Source organism: Geospiza fortis, unplaced genomic scaffold (assembly GCF_000277835.1).
Source record: "Geospiza fortis unplaced genomic scaffold, GeoFor_1.0 scaffold133, whole genome shotgun sequence".
Taxonomy (NCBI): domain Eukaryota; kingdom Metazoa; phylum Chordata; class Aves; order Passeriformes; family Thraupidae; genus Geospiza; species Geospiza fortis.
The window spans coordinates 53869-69382 of NW_005054675.1; positions in this window are offsets into that span (position 1 = coordinate 53869).

Sequence of the window (15514 nt, forward strand, 5' to 3'; positions counted from 1 at the left end):
CGGTGGCCCCAGCCTGTCCAGAGGCGATTATTAGTGCCAGCTTTAGCAGAAGCAATACCACATTTCTGTTTTCTTGGCAAACCAACATTTAAACCCTTCTGGCACTTCTAGCACGACACGGGGGAAAATGCCCTTGGACATCAGATCTGTCAGATTTTGGTAACTATATGTAGCAGGAGTGTAACATCCTCTGGACTGACACACCCTGGCTCTCAGGTTTCTCCTGTTGAGAGGACTCCTGTGAGCTACAGACATCTCTGGGAACCTCAACTCTATTGGCCTGATGGAGACAGTTCTGCAATCTCACCTGGAGAAGAGCGTGAGTGTAGCCATGATATTTTCTGAAAAATCCCTTTGCTAGGATTTTTCACCTGAGAAGCTGAGAGGCCTCAGGAACAAAATGTAAACAATAATTGTCTGCTGCTGTGGAATGCAATAGGTGGATCTGTGATTGGTCTCATGTGGTTGTTTCTAATTAATGGCCAATTACAGTCCAGCTGTCACAGACTCTCTGTCTGACACAAGCTTTTGTTATCATTCTTCTTCTTTCTGGCAAGCCTTCTGATGAAATCCTTTCTTCTATTTTTTTAGTATAGTTTTAATATAGCATTTACTTTTAATATAATATATATCATAAAATAATAAACCAGCCTTCTGAAACATGGAGTCAGATCCTCGTCTCTTCCCTCTTCCTGGGACCCCTGTGAACACCACCACACCTGAGGATGATGAGGGCTGGGAAAACTCAACCAGGACAGCAAAACCAAAGCCCAGCAGTGAGTCTCAGTGCCATGAGACATTGTGAGAGCTCCCCAGCACCTGCAGAGGATGCTGATGGCTTTTGTAAGGACCACTTTGGAAGGAGCTCTGCCTGCTGGTGGGTGGTACAAGTAGCTTTTCAAAACAAGAAGTTCAGATCCTGTACTGTTGAGTGTTAGCATTGTAACTGTTGGGTAAATAAAGTTGTGTAAAACTTTAACACTGCTTAGGCACTACAAAGTGTGCAGCAGTGGAAACTACAGCAGCACATGTAGCAGCAAGGGGCTAAATATACTTAAGGATGCAGCAGAATTGGGATCAGGTATGTAGTTTATTGGGATGGTATCTTATAATTTCAGAAACCCAAAACACCAGGGCTGAAATATAAATATCCTGCACCCACTACCAAAACAGAAAAAAAATATTTTCAACAGAAGTGGGAAAAAGTTAGGAGTTTTGTGCAAGGGATAAAAATTATGTTGCAATATGGCCAAAAAAATAAGAGTAGAGAGTGTTCCTTCATGGAGAAATCAATTTTGAGGTTATACCTGCTTTAGCAGTGCCCAAGGGAAAAATAAACAAAGAAACTGTGGCATTATAGAGAGCCCAAACCAGAAGGTGAGGCTGGGAAGAATGTTCCCAGAAAATAAATATAGAACATCAAAAGCAGGCAGGCAAATAGGATTTGACTCATGGCCTGGTTAAGGCACAGCTCTCCTTCACAGGTAATACAGGGGCTGCCTTTTTACCAAGTTGTAGGAAAACTTGTAACCAAAACAAAATAAAAAACAAAACAAAAACAAAAAACCCAAAACCAAAAACCCCACACAAATAAAAACAAAAACAAAACAAACAAAAACAAGGGAAAAAAACCCACCCAAAACCAAAAACAAACAAAAAAATAATCCCCCAGAGATGGAAATCCAGTTCTGGTCAGAAAAATGGGCTGGGGAAGACTTTTAATTCATTATGAGAACAGAAAGAAAACACATCTGAAGATTCACAGGCAGCAAATAGCAGCATCTATCAGAATAAACAACATTCAATCTATCTACATTCAACCTATCAACATTCAATCTATCAGCTGATTCTGTCAGCTTGTGGTAGAAATCCATTTTTTCTTTCAGACTGTTGAAGACTTTGTCATTTGTGCATACAGAGCTAGGTGGGATCTGGGATCAAAATCATGAGGGCAAAGCAAAAAGAGAAGGTGGAAAAATTGTGCCAATGTATATAAAACTAACTCAGTTGGATCTTCCCAAATAACCAGCTTGTATTGGATTCAAATAAAAGTTCAGGTTGGTCCTATGTCCTGTTTGGACCTGTTGGCTCACCATGCATCACAAAAGCACATATATTTTTATTGATTACCTCCATCCACACTACTATATTCAGTTCCTTTTGCTGCATTGTTGCATTGATTTCTCCTGCCCAAATCACACTATTGATTTTCCCTGCTCCCATTTCACATCTGTGCTTCTCTCAGCCACCCAGCTGCTCTAGTAGGGCAAGTGTGGGATTAGTGCTCAGCTTACAGACACACGTCTGTGAGGAATCTACCCACAAGAATAAATCCAAGGCCACTGCTCTGTTGCAGGGTCTATGTATAATGTTTTATGTGTGTTTTTTTTCCTAGAATCCAAGGATTACATGGAAGTATAAAATGAGGATTGTGCGCAATCCTCTGCCCTCATTCTTCATCAAGGCAGTAACAAGCAGTTCAAGGCTAACACTGAGCTTTTGGCTGTTCTGCCAAAAATATGTTGAAGGTCAGTTTTAGTTAAATTTATTAAGACACAGCTGAAAGGAAGACTTTTCTGCCAAGAATGGTTTCCAGCTGAGGACAGGACTTGCAGTTGCAGCGGTTTTTAAGGGAAGGAAAGCACCTGATACATCCCATGCCAAGTGTCTGGTTTTTTTCAGATACTCTGCACCAGAGATGTTGAAGTTGTTGGGAAGTCATCTCCTGACTGTGGATGCATTGGGTAATTACATTATTCAATCTTTAATTTTTTTTCTTACCTTGAAAAGTACAACTTTAATTGTAAACTCAGTAGTTCTTAGCGTCAACCACAAATTTGGCACGTATCAGCAGCATTCATTTTTTTTCAGATTTTTGATGAGAAGCTCATAGAACCACAGGATCATAGAACATTCTAAGTTGGAAGGGACCCACAAGGATCATCCAGTCCAACTCCTGGCCCTGCACAGCACCAAGCCCAAGAATCCCACCATGTGCCCAAGAATATTCACCAAATGTTTCTTGAGCTCTGCCAGGCTGGTGCTGTGACCACTGCCCTGGGGAGCCTGTTTCAGTGCCCAAACACCTTCTGGGGAAAAACCTTTTCTATATCCAACCTCCCCTGACACAACTTCAGGCCATTTCCCCAAGTCCTGTCACTGTCCCCACAGAGCAGAGATCAGTGCCTGCCCCTCCTGCTCCCCTCACAAGGAAGCTGTAACTGCACTGAGGTCCCCTCTCATTCTCCTCCAGGCTGAACAGACCAAGTGCCCTCAGCTGCTCCTCACACAGCTTCCCCTCCAGACTCTTCACTATCTTTGTTGTCTTCCTTTGGCCACTCTCTTATTGTTCAGTATCTTCCTTATATACCAGTGACCAAATTTGAGATATTCCACAAGACAAAGAGTGTGTTTTTCAGAGTTGCAATAATTTTTAATAAAAGTACATTTAAACTACTTGTGTGTGCTGTTCCAAGCAGAGATATTTCCACATAATGAACTGAGCAATTCTGCAGCATTTAAAAGATGATAGTCGGAATAGTTTATAGAAATTCATCATTGATACAGAGAAAATACATTCTGAGTTTTTACATAAGATGGTGTTACAAATTTTACATGGTAAAATGTTTAGTACCCAGCAATTATTTGGTAAGTAGAAATTATTTCTCTTGAATTCTAAACTGTCACTCTGAGTACAAAATAATGATCTCATGCACAGTGCTGTTTCTTTCAGTCACTTCTAAACTGAAGCAAGAGAAAAGGCACACATAAAATAATACTACCAAAGCAAGACTGGACAATTTGAATGCATGGGGAAAACAGTGCTGTCTGATTATTATTACTGTGCAGCTTCACAGGTCCCTTGGATGTTATTTCCTATCAACTTTATAGCTCTTTCATCCAATCCCCCAAGAATTTGTAACAAAATATTGTAGCCACAAGGGAGTTATTTTCCTTTTCATAAGAAAATCTCACGGTGACACTATGAAAATGGTGCTGCTTAACAATCTTTATGTGATGCTAAGCATTTGACAGACCTGTCTGTGACCACCTTAGAGAGGATTTACTGATGCAGGGAAAGATGAAACAGGAGCTCAGCATTGCCTTACACTGAGCTACTCTTGCAAATCAGTCACAAAACAAGGTTTTCATAAATGTTTGCCCAAAGCAAGAAGAGCAGCACCAATATTGCTCTTAGGGGAAAAGGTGAGGGTGAACAAGGTGTTATCTTCTTGACTGCAGCACTGGGTGTAGCAATTATCCACTAGAGAAACACCAACTAAAAAACCCAGCTTGGTGGGACTGGTGAGCTCTGTGTGACTCACAGTGCTCTTCTCAGGTGCTTGGGAACTGTTTTTGGGATCAGAGGTACCTCTGCTCATTCTCAAGTTCACCAGCTGAAGCAACGAAAAGAAAATAAATCACATAGGCCCTTGGCTAAATATTCCAGTAGAATCTCCTCTCTCCCTTGGTGTCCCCTGTCTGGAGCAGGGGCTGATTCCCTGGATGTGCACATTCCCAGGAAATGCTCCTCCACCATGATCAGGGGTCACAATCCAGGGCAAAGAGAAAAAGAGGCAGCCTTTGCATTCTGAAGTTTCCTTTCACCATCCAGGAGCAGCAGGGTGGTCAGAAAGCTTTCCTGTAGTGGAAACAAATGTTGGGATCATGCAGATAATGGTAACATCCCACAGGTTCTCCATGGGCTCTACTGATGAAAAGCACAATGGGCCATGACACATGGACTAAATTAATCTAAAATAATCCTTTTTCAGGTTGATTTTAGCTCGAGGTGAGTTTTCTGCTTGGTGTTTCCCCCAAGTTCCATGGTATAGTTAATTTAGCAGGCACAATCCCAGTGAGCTTGTGTGCATTATTGCAGCTGGTGTGGGCATCCAAGAAGTTTCCCAAATAAAGTCTGGGGCATAAGAAACATGAAAAGCAATGTGAATTTTAAGCTGCTCTTTGAAAATGCCCTGAAATGGCTTGTTTTTCTGTCCTAACCTCTTTTAGAGGGTTTTTAGCATCCCTCCAAAGACACAGACCTGGTTTAATGCTGAGGCAGTTTTATTCCCAGTTAGAGCTGCATCAGCAGATAATCTGCACTGCTGGGGGACATTGACTGTCTACCTCCCATCTGTGTGATCCACCCATGGCTGTTTATTGTTCTGGTATTTTAAATCCCCATCTTCTTTGGCCAGCAAGTAATCTGAAACCACTGCTTTCTAGCTTTTAAAATCAATTGATAAATAGCATTTCTTTTTTCTCCAAGGAATCAATGCACAATTACTTTGAACTGTTTCAAGAAAATAGGATTTTTGAGATACTATATCCTCCCTTTGCTCCCTTCAACAAGCTTGATTTAAAAAGCAAAGAAGAAGAAGAAGCACAAGTAGCACTGGAGACTTGACAGAAATGTGGATGTTCTGCAGTCAAATTATTTTGTGAAACTGGAAGCTTTATTTTTAATCTCAAGTGTTTCTTTTCTTTGGTCATAGACACCTGCCTCCACAGGAGAAAGTGGAGTTCCCCAGGCTTTCCAGGCTGTGTTTTAAATCCTAAGATATATACAGTATGGTATTTACTGGGAATTGCCTGTGAAGAAATTCAGAAGATGAAATTAATCAGATGAAGCAGCAAGTTTAGAATTTCATGTGTACAGAACCTCAAGATCAGAGTGTCTGTGGTAATGAGTGGATTTATTCACATCCAAGATGCCTGATGAAGTCTTTCTGCCATCTAAGTTTTCAAAATAGGAATAAAGAGCTGCAGCACTGGGTCCATCAGTCAGTCAGTGGGAAACTGTAGTTGTATTTTCAATGTCTACAGAAGAAACCAGTAAACCTTGCCTAGCAAGGTGGTTGCATCTGGGAAATGGACCCCTGTAATTGGAATTGGATTCCAGAGGAAAATCCACACACACAGACTCACACCTGACTATTATGAGAAATAATATTCTGAATCTCTTTAGATATGATAGACCACATTGCCATAACATCATCAAGGAAAAGATGCTTTTCTTCTTTTCTTCAGACAGCTTTACAATTAAACCACTTTGAGATTAGCTGGCACTGATAGCACAGGGTTTGCCAGAGAAGTTAAATCAGGTGTCCTTGCAGCACATCTCCCTCTTTGCAAATCCAACTCAAAGAATGCACAGGAATTTCCTCAGCTGCTTTCTTGGAAATGTTCCTGTCTAGGACGGAGGAGGTTTCCAGGGACTTACCTTAAAAACACTATTTGAGTGTTTCAAAGGAAGGACAGACTAAAACCTTAACAAATGGAAAGGTAAATTACATTTAAGGTTTTAGTTTCAGTTCAGGATCTGTCTAGAATCATAACCCTTTTCCAATACATGATCTAAACCCTTAATTATTTATTTTCCTACTTACCAAAGGAAACAGCCATTAACCCAACAATTCAGTGTAATATAGTGGTGGTAAAAGCTAGAAATTAGACATAAAGAGCAAGAACATAAATGTGGAAGACTTTTTAACTGCAGAGAATTAGGAAATTATTAAAGGAGAGGATATACAGAATAAAGGGGAATAATGCTAGGAAGTCATGATTATAATTTTATTAGGCCTGGGAGTTAAATAAAAGTGAAAACCTAAGAGGAAAGTCAAAACAATTGAATTTTAAGGGTCACTTCTATGAGAATAACTGAGATGGATTTGGCTCAAGTGATAATATGGTCTGCAATCCTAAGGAACATCCAATCTTGCAAACAACCTCAGGGCTCTTTGTCCTCATGCAAGCAGGACACACAGGGGAGCCTGCAGTTTTACCCAGACTAGTTAAAGACACAGCAAATTTCCCTGAAAATCACTGAGGTGAGGCGCTGAAAGAAAAATGTTCAAACTGATAGCAAAGAAGCTACAGCAGAGGAATATAAAATAATGCCCCCAACTGCAGCACTGTGCTCTTGCCTTACATCATTTTGAGCACATTTCTCCTCCATTTAATACTAAAAGAGAAAAACCCAAATGATGAGCTGCTCAGAAAGCTGCATCTCGGAGCAGCCAGGCAAAGGACATGGTAAGGCCATCCCTCCCTGCTGGCATTTCTTGCTGTGTGGCTTCCCCTGTGCTCTGACAACCTCTCTCCCTGCTTTCCATGTGACAGGCAGGGAACACTGCTCCCAGTTTCACCTTGTAAGGCTTTCCTCTACCAGCATGGAAGGAGCTCCCTCATTCCTCCTCAAGGGAAGGAAAATGAAACAATCCTTCCAAGGAATGGAATGCACTGAGTTTGCCTGTACCACTGGAGACCTCAGGAGACTGAAATAAATGAATAAAGGATCTTCAAATTATTTGCGACAACAATTGCTGGGATTATTCTGAATGCAGCAGAGGGGGGAGGCACGGATGTAGTTGATAAAGGCAATTAAATTCAATTTATAAACAGTACAGACATTGCCAAGGAAATCAGGATAAACACAAAGAAATTCTTTAAAACCCCAATAAATTTCCATCAACTAATGAGACTTCAAGGCATGACAATGGAAAAGTACAGATTAAACTGATATTACTCAGAAAAATTTTTGTTTCATTGTTCGCAGTAGAAGCTGAAGGTCATTTTCTAGTGATTGAGATCTATTTTCCCTGGAGAGCAAGAAAAATGTTAAAAGGTTTCATGATTATACTGAAACAGATAATTAGGCAGCAAGAAGTTGCACAGGTTGACAAGGCACTGGGCCCAGAAGACTTCCAGGCACAGAAAAGTGGCTGAGACAGACACAAGAATTTGTGAGCTGGAGCAGAGGAGAGGATTTGGCAATTCCACTACAACAGGGACTCAATTCTGCCACCAAAACAGCTGTATCCTAAACAGCTGTGTCCAAAACATTTGTGAAGTCCAGCAGTTATGACAGAGAGCATCCAGATGTGTGACTTCCACAGCAGTAGTGAAAGCCAAGTGGATGATTTCAGACACTTGATGTAGCACTAGATCCTAGTGTTTCCCAGTCAAGCCTTTGCAATTTTATTCAGAAGGTGGCTGGGACAACACAGAGAGTCAGCAGAGGACAGTGGGGTAAATCAGCTCTGGAGGGAACTGGTAGAAATGTAAATCAAAATATAGACTCATTTAAAGTTTGTATTAGGCTATGAAGGTAAGAATTAGCTTGTTCGTGTTTCCTTTCACAATGCTAGTTAATCCTCTGATATATTAGTCTTTAAATCTTCAGTAACAGAAATATTAATTATTGACTTATCCACTGGTAAGACAGACTGTAAGGTCTTAACAACCAGCTCAGAGGAAATATTTGTGAGTTCAGTTCTGAATCCAGCATTTCTTGTTGAGTGGCTTAAGGCAAGCTGTTTGCCCTCTGAAAGACCTTCTAATTCCTGTCACAAGAAAATTCTTTCCTTTTCTGATACAGCTGTAACTCCAGCAATATATCTTTAACTGCACTTATAATAGTTTGTCTGGCCTGGTCAGGACGCTTCTTCTGCTCCAAGCCAAATTGAATTTCCCCTCAGTAATGTTAACTGCCATTTCTATTGTCCTTTTCTTAGACAGATTTAACACATCACTCCTAGGACTAGGTTGATGTCAATGGGCAGAAACCAACTGATGGCCTCTGTGGACATTAGAAAAGTATAAAAGCCTGTACATGAAGATGCAGTTATTCCTTATGGCCTATTCTGAAAGACGTCAGGAAACCCTTCTGTCCTACAGGCCTGTTCTGTCAAGGCAGGGTCAGCTTCATACTTCACTGTTTAATCTCAAATGAATTGTAACAGGGTATTCTGGAACAACTTATGCCATGAGGCTGACTGTTTTATTCCCACCTTCATACTTAAAAAAAAAAAAGGCTATCTTTTTGTGTCCTGGGTTTTTGGGAGCATCTACAGGCAAATCACAGATTTTCATGAGTAACATTCATTCCTATTGGCATTACTGGTTATGCTGAGTTGGATGGGTGCTCACCATCACTGACAGCTGTCACAGGGTTTTCTTCAACAAGTGAAAAATCATGGACATCACTGGACCTGTGCCAATTTACACCCCAGGGAATGGCAATTAGTTGCCCCTGTACATTTTTTCTCAGAATGTGCCAGGTCAGGACAGATAAGCAGAGTTGTACTTTGATGATGATGATTTCTTTAATCCTTGTGTAAGGAGAAGATTCTCTCTGAAAACCACATACTGTGCCAAAATTCAGTCCAAGCCACAGCCTGAATTTTCCTCTCCTGGATGTAAATGTTGCATGCAATCTCACCTGACTGTTTGTTGCCAGAACAGTCTCTCTGTTTTGCCAAATACTGTTCTCCAGCTATGGATACCTGAGCATGGTACCCAGTTTTCATGACTGCCAATCTCTTTTCATTTCTCTTATCTTCATGGATGCTCTGCAAATATCAGGCCAACTCCATATCTAGAGTTAGACTTAGTAGTCTGGTAAATACCTACAGAAAAGTGTGGCCCACGTGGCTATGAGAAGTCATCACAAGTGGCCACTTGATCTAAAGGACTGTCAAACAACCAATAAGCCAAAGATCTTCCCAACAGGCTTTTTTGTGGACTGCAAACACTGCTCTCACTTGCTGCTTTTTGACACAATGGAGAGCTCTGAAGTGTGAAGGAGATGGGTCCTTCTCAGGAGCTTTGTAGGAAGCAGATTGAACAAGTTTTAACAGCACTGTGCAGAGGCTCAGCTCAGAGGCTGCTGATAGGTTATATCTCAAACACTGCCAGCATTTTGGGTCAGACTGGATCATCATCAATATACAACATCAGGATTTATATAGATTGAAAGATACCTGAAGGCATGGGATAGAGCAGCCTGACCCATCATCAATATTGAAGGCACCTTAATAAGGTTAAAGTATTGACAAAGAAAGGATTTGTTAATGTCAATTACTTGTACCACAAATACTGTCCCAGGCTAGCAAAAAGCCCATGTTTCTCATCTAAGAATAATTATCCTTTCTGGAGGAAAGCAGGCATAGGTTTACCCACGGGAGGAGCAAACAAGCCAAGCTAAACGTGTCCTACACTGTTGTGTCCACTGCACTGAGACAGGACTTTCTAATGAGTCTAGAGCTAATCCTATGATGATGGACATCTAATTTATTCTATCTTGACATGACAGACCTGGCACAGTAATATCTGGCAATTAGTCACACTCCAGTGGCCCTTAAGCAGTTTGCAGTGAAATGCAGTTTCTGATGTGTCACTGCCGTTTCCTGTTATTCCTTACAAAAAGAAATAGTAGAAAAAGCATTAAAATACTAAATCACCTATTGCAAAAAGGCTGCATCATCAGCTTCTGAATCCTATTTAGCACTGCTAAATTACAGAACAGCACCACTCCAGTACGTGCTGTTACTGGATGATTATTTTGTTAAACAGAAAGCCAAAACCAAAATTGTTTCCACAGTTAGAAACGAATGTGGGATTCAACAGCTTTTGCCAATAAACAAAGATAAAACAGAGCTTTAATAGGTCTGATTTGCTTTATCTAACAGGTATTCAACAGATAAAACAAAAGCCTGGGAAAAGCAGAGATATTTATTGCCAGCATGATTCCATAAAAATGGTGATGGTTGTTTTTGTTTCAGGAAAGCATGGTCACAAACTGCAGTGGTCCTGGAGGAGGTGGATTCATGGTCAAGGGCAGCTATCCCAAAGGTGAAGCAGTGCAGTTCTGGTACCCAGGAGGGAGAGGAGCAAAGGGTTTGGGGCTGCTCTTCCAACCCCGGTGCTAGGTAGCCAGGCTTGCTGCAAGCAGAGATGGCTGGTCCCCAGGACACAGATCAGCATGGCAGAATCACAGAATGTTCTGAGTTGGAAGGAATCCACAAGGATCATTGAGTCCAGCTCAGAAGCTCACCTAGAAGTGTCCATCTCACCTCTGTGAGTGGGTGATGGTGCTGGTACACTCAGTGTACAGACCCCAGCAAGGATTCCAAGCTCTTGTCTCTTGTATGGGCCTGGGGTGTTCCCCCCCTCCCCAGAAGGAAAGGCTTGGGCATATGCACTGGTCACCTTTTCCCAAGAATTTGGGAAAGTAGATGGACTAGAGGAAAAAGCAGCGCACTCTTGGAGGTAATCATTAAGGATGAGGAGGGACCTAAACCACCCTGTGACACTGCTGGAGCAGACACAGCCAGCACAGACCAGCCCTTCAACGTGGCAGCACAGGGCACCCAGGGGCTGTTGAAACTCAGAGCACATTCCATTCAGCACACCTATGGAAGGGATCCGGAACCACAAGTTCAACCTATTTATATAAATCACCACTAAGTTTAACTGGGAGAGAAGGTGATGGGAAGCATTGCCTTTAGGAAAGACCACTTGGAAGCAGGTTTTGTGCTGTGCAGAGACTTGCAGGAGTGGCATCCCCAGCATGTGTCTCTGTTCCTTGTCCCCAAGGGCTGCTGAACCTGAGCCAGGGACACCTCTGCCAGGAGTGCACTCTGGGACAGAGCCTCAGGTGCCCTGACAAGGCAGGACAAGCCCACAGGAACAGCTGAGGAGGAGGGTGGAGGCGTGACACCTTTGTGCTCAGCACACAACAGAGGGAGGGCAAAGGGCCAGCAGCAGAGGCTGAGCACAGGGAGCTGCAATCCAGGGGACAAAATTGGAGAAACTTTTGCTTTCCCTCTGCTTTTTCCCCCTGGTAAAAAGTGCTACCTGTCAAAACAGTGGGTAAAGCCATTTCAGACAGGAATGTAGTTTACAGCTTGAAGGTGTCCCTTTGAGCCTGTAAATTCCTTGGGGCAGGGATTATGGTTTTGATCTGACGTGTTAACCAAATGTAAAGAACTGAGCGTGACAATCTAGAATTTCCTAAAAGATAAAGAGTAATGATAATAATTTCCTCCTTCCCCCCATCTCTGGAACATGTATCTTGCTGTTACAAAGCTCTTTGCTTGCAAGAAGAAAGCTATTTATAGGCTGAAACAGATTTGCAGTCATTTGTGATAGAGAAGGAAACTGAGGAGAAATATGCAAACCAAAAAAAGCAATGGCAAAAATTTGCATAGTTCTTTAAAGTTTTCTTCAAAAGCTTCTGCAAAATACAACCATCTGTTTTTTCAAGAATATCCTATGGGGGTTGCATGAGGGCTCTGTGTTCTTTTTCCTCTTTTTTTTTCTTTTTCTTTTGCTACTTGTGGAACTGTCTCTCCCTTTAGGAGGGAAACGTGTGTAATCGTAAACTATTAGAGACAGACATCTGCATACAGACCTGTACTGCTGTATTCAATTACTCAGTAAGTATTCTAAAGCAGTTAGTATGTGCCAATTTAGCTCATGATGAAAATGTTTGTCAGAATAATATGTTTTATTCTAAGCACCTGCTATTTAATATTTGAGAGAGCTGGAAGTGTAATGAGGAAAGAGGAAAATATATGCTTGCAGCTCAACCATGAGCTGCAAAGGCAATTCTGGGGTGAGAAGTGGCACAGCTGAATGGAGGCTAGACCATTTTCCCTCCATTTGTAAACCAGGCACAGAGTGACAAGCTAATTCCCAGCAGTCCAATGTGACAGGCATGGCCATTACAGGGGCTAGTTAATCTCTCAATCCCTGTCTCCATCTGAAGGAAACAATGCACAAACAAAAGCCAGAGCATTTTTGTTGCCTGCCTGCCTAACCTCTGTGACTGGTACATTGTCAGAGGGCCCAGGGATTCTCCGTGGCCCCAGAGGGTGCCCCAGCTTGGGGCTGAGCAGGGATGGGGCTGAAATGTGCTGTGAGGAGACACCAGGGGCATTCACCCATCCTGTGAGTCCTCTGCAGAAATGGTCCTTAAATCAAATGTAGCTTGGAAAGCACGAAGTCCTCTCCCATCTCCATAATCAGTCAAACAGCCAGGCCAGCAGTACACAGCACCCAAGGCGGGATTTAAATCAGCTGCTTGAGGCCATCTGGGATTTCCAGGAGTGAGGTTGGGCCTGGAGTATGGCATGGGGGGCAGGTGACACATATGGGAACTCAATGTGCCCAGCTGCCATTCTCTTTATATAAGAATATAAATATCTACCAGCTTTCTTCTGCTGCTGGGCCAGGAAGGACTGGTGTGCTGTGGTGGAAATGTAGCAAAGACATCTGCTGCTTTGATAGCACTCCCAGTACTGCTCTGCAACAGCTCAAGGTAGCATCCTCTTGGATAGATTGCTAAGTGTACAAAGACACCTAAATAGGTTTTAAAATAATACTTTTGGATTTGGGTACCATAAACTGGATTTCTGAACCCATCTTGAACCACATAAACAAATTGTCTTAGTTCCATATGGTCTGAGAAGGCAATGATTCCCAAAGTCAGTCTGTTAATTTAGATGCTCACTTTTGCATTTGGGAATTAATTTTAGACATTCATTTTTTATCAACTCCTGGCATAGCTCTGCAGGATTCACATGAAGGCTCTGGTGGATTTCTGAGCTCACACTTCCAGCCGTTTCCTGCCTGGAACAAATCATAAGTTTCAGCCAGCCCTTGTGCTGATGGAAATTTGCAGGGTTTCAAAGGCTGAAATGCAGAAGGGATGCCATGAGACAGCCTGGCAGAGAGCAGCCTGAGCACACAGCATCCAGCTGCTCAGAATGCAGTGGATGTGTCCTGCAGGATGGCACACTGGATGCCCACAGGGAGGAGTTAAGGTGACACCCAGCACTGTCAGTAGGGCCCGCTCCTGTTCCCTGGGGGAGTCATTCACTCTCTAAGTTCAGTTTTACCCTGAACTGAACAGCAGATGGAAAACAGGAGCATTAGGGAAGCTGGCACTGCAGGAAGGGTGCTGTGCTTCAGGCAGCGAAGTTGCCCAGGGACAGAGCTGCTCCTTCAGATTGTGCTGAAGGCCCAGTCAGCTGGAAAAAAAATCATCACAAAATTTGGGGTCAGGATCTGAGCTGGAAGCTGCATGGCAGGTTCAGCCTTCAGCAGCTGAAGCCCTGCTCAGGGCCTCTCCTGAGTGGATCTGAGGTGAAAGTTTCCTCAGGTGACAGAAGGGAAAGTACTGAGCAAGCAGCTGACAGAGAGGAGCTTTTCTGCAGGGGAGCTGGCTGTCCTCCCTTCCACCTCAGCCTAAGGAAAAGCATGGATGCCTCAGCTCTTCTCATCACCTCCTTCCTCACAGATAAAGCAGCTGCCCTTCAAAATAAGTCTCCATTTATTTCACAGAAGCCTGAACCCACACTGGCCTTCTTCTCCTGCCTCCAGGATAAGAGAGTGGCATCCTTCCCTTTCTCCAGCTAAAACTAAGCAAGTCCAGGTATTTTCCAGATAAGATTCCATCCAGTCATTCCATCCTCAGTCATTCACTTAGCACCCGTGGTGGATCATGGGTTGGGGATGCTATGCTGGGTTTTCCTAGAATATGAGACCATTAAAAAAGAAAATCTCCTTTTTTATATTTTCCTCTGACTTTTCACTGGGTGTGTATATTTTTGCCCAGTCTAGCTGATGATCCACCCTCAGTACACTTCAAAAATTGCCAACAGCATCTGTAGCCGTGGGTGGTTCTACTGCATTTTACTTACTTTTGTAAATTCACAAATAAGGTGTTGGAATAACATTTACAGAGAAAGTGTCAAACCAGCTAAGAATTTAAACATTTATTTTGTCCATAGTATTCTTCTCCTAACACCTTCCCCAATTTATAGGACTATGGAGAACAAAGGGGAATTACTCCAATACTCAATTTAACTCAGTTCATGGTTCAGCTAAAAGGCCATTTTCAGCCAGGCAGTGCAGCTACACTCCGAATAGGGGAAAGGAGTTCACATAAATAAGATAGCAAAAAACTAATATAAATCCACATGGATTAACATCCAAGATTACAATATGAATTAGCTGATTTTCTTTATGCTAAAATTTGTCCATTATTATAAAAATAAATGATTCAACATCTTTGTCAGTAATCTAACTCCAAGCCATGGTGCCACATACCAGTGACAGATGACCAGGCTCTTTATAGAGATAAATGGCAGTAACTACATCAAACCATGAAATTACATTGCAGCAGTGGCTGTAACTATTAAATTTCTCAAAAGATGAGTAGGGCAGTTGATCTTACTCAGCTGATTTAATTGTCTAGTCCTCCCATATAATCTGAGGTGTGATACCAGAGATACCAGGTCCTCACACAGAACTTCCCACTGCAGGAGGGAAGCCCTGAAGACCAGCTTCAAAGTTTACTATTCCCTCCTGCTTGCTTTCTTCCCAAGTGTAACTGGACACATTTTTTTCCATTATAATTTCTTCTTCTCTTCTTTGGTCTGTCCTCCTATTTCTCACCCAAACTTCTGCCTTTTCTCCTTCCTGTTTTTCTTGTTTGGTTCTCTACTTTTTCTTTCCCATAGGTTGTTTGTTGTTGCAGCACAAGGGCAGCCCTGTCCAACAAGCAGGTTTCATCTCCCAGATTAGGATTGTAAAATTTATGTCTTCTGAGATTTTTGACAATGAGTCCAGACCTTTCCCCCCAGCTGCCAAGACAGATTTTCTCCCTGCATTCAGTCTCACCTCATCCTTGGAACCAGCAGCCACACAGCCCCTCCTCCCA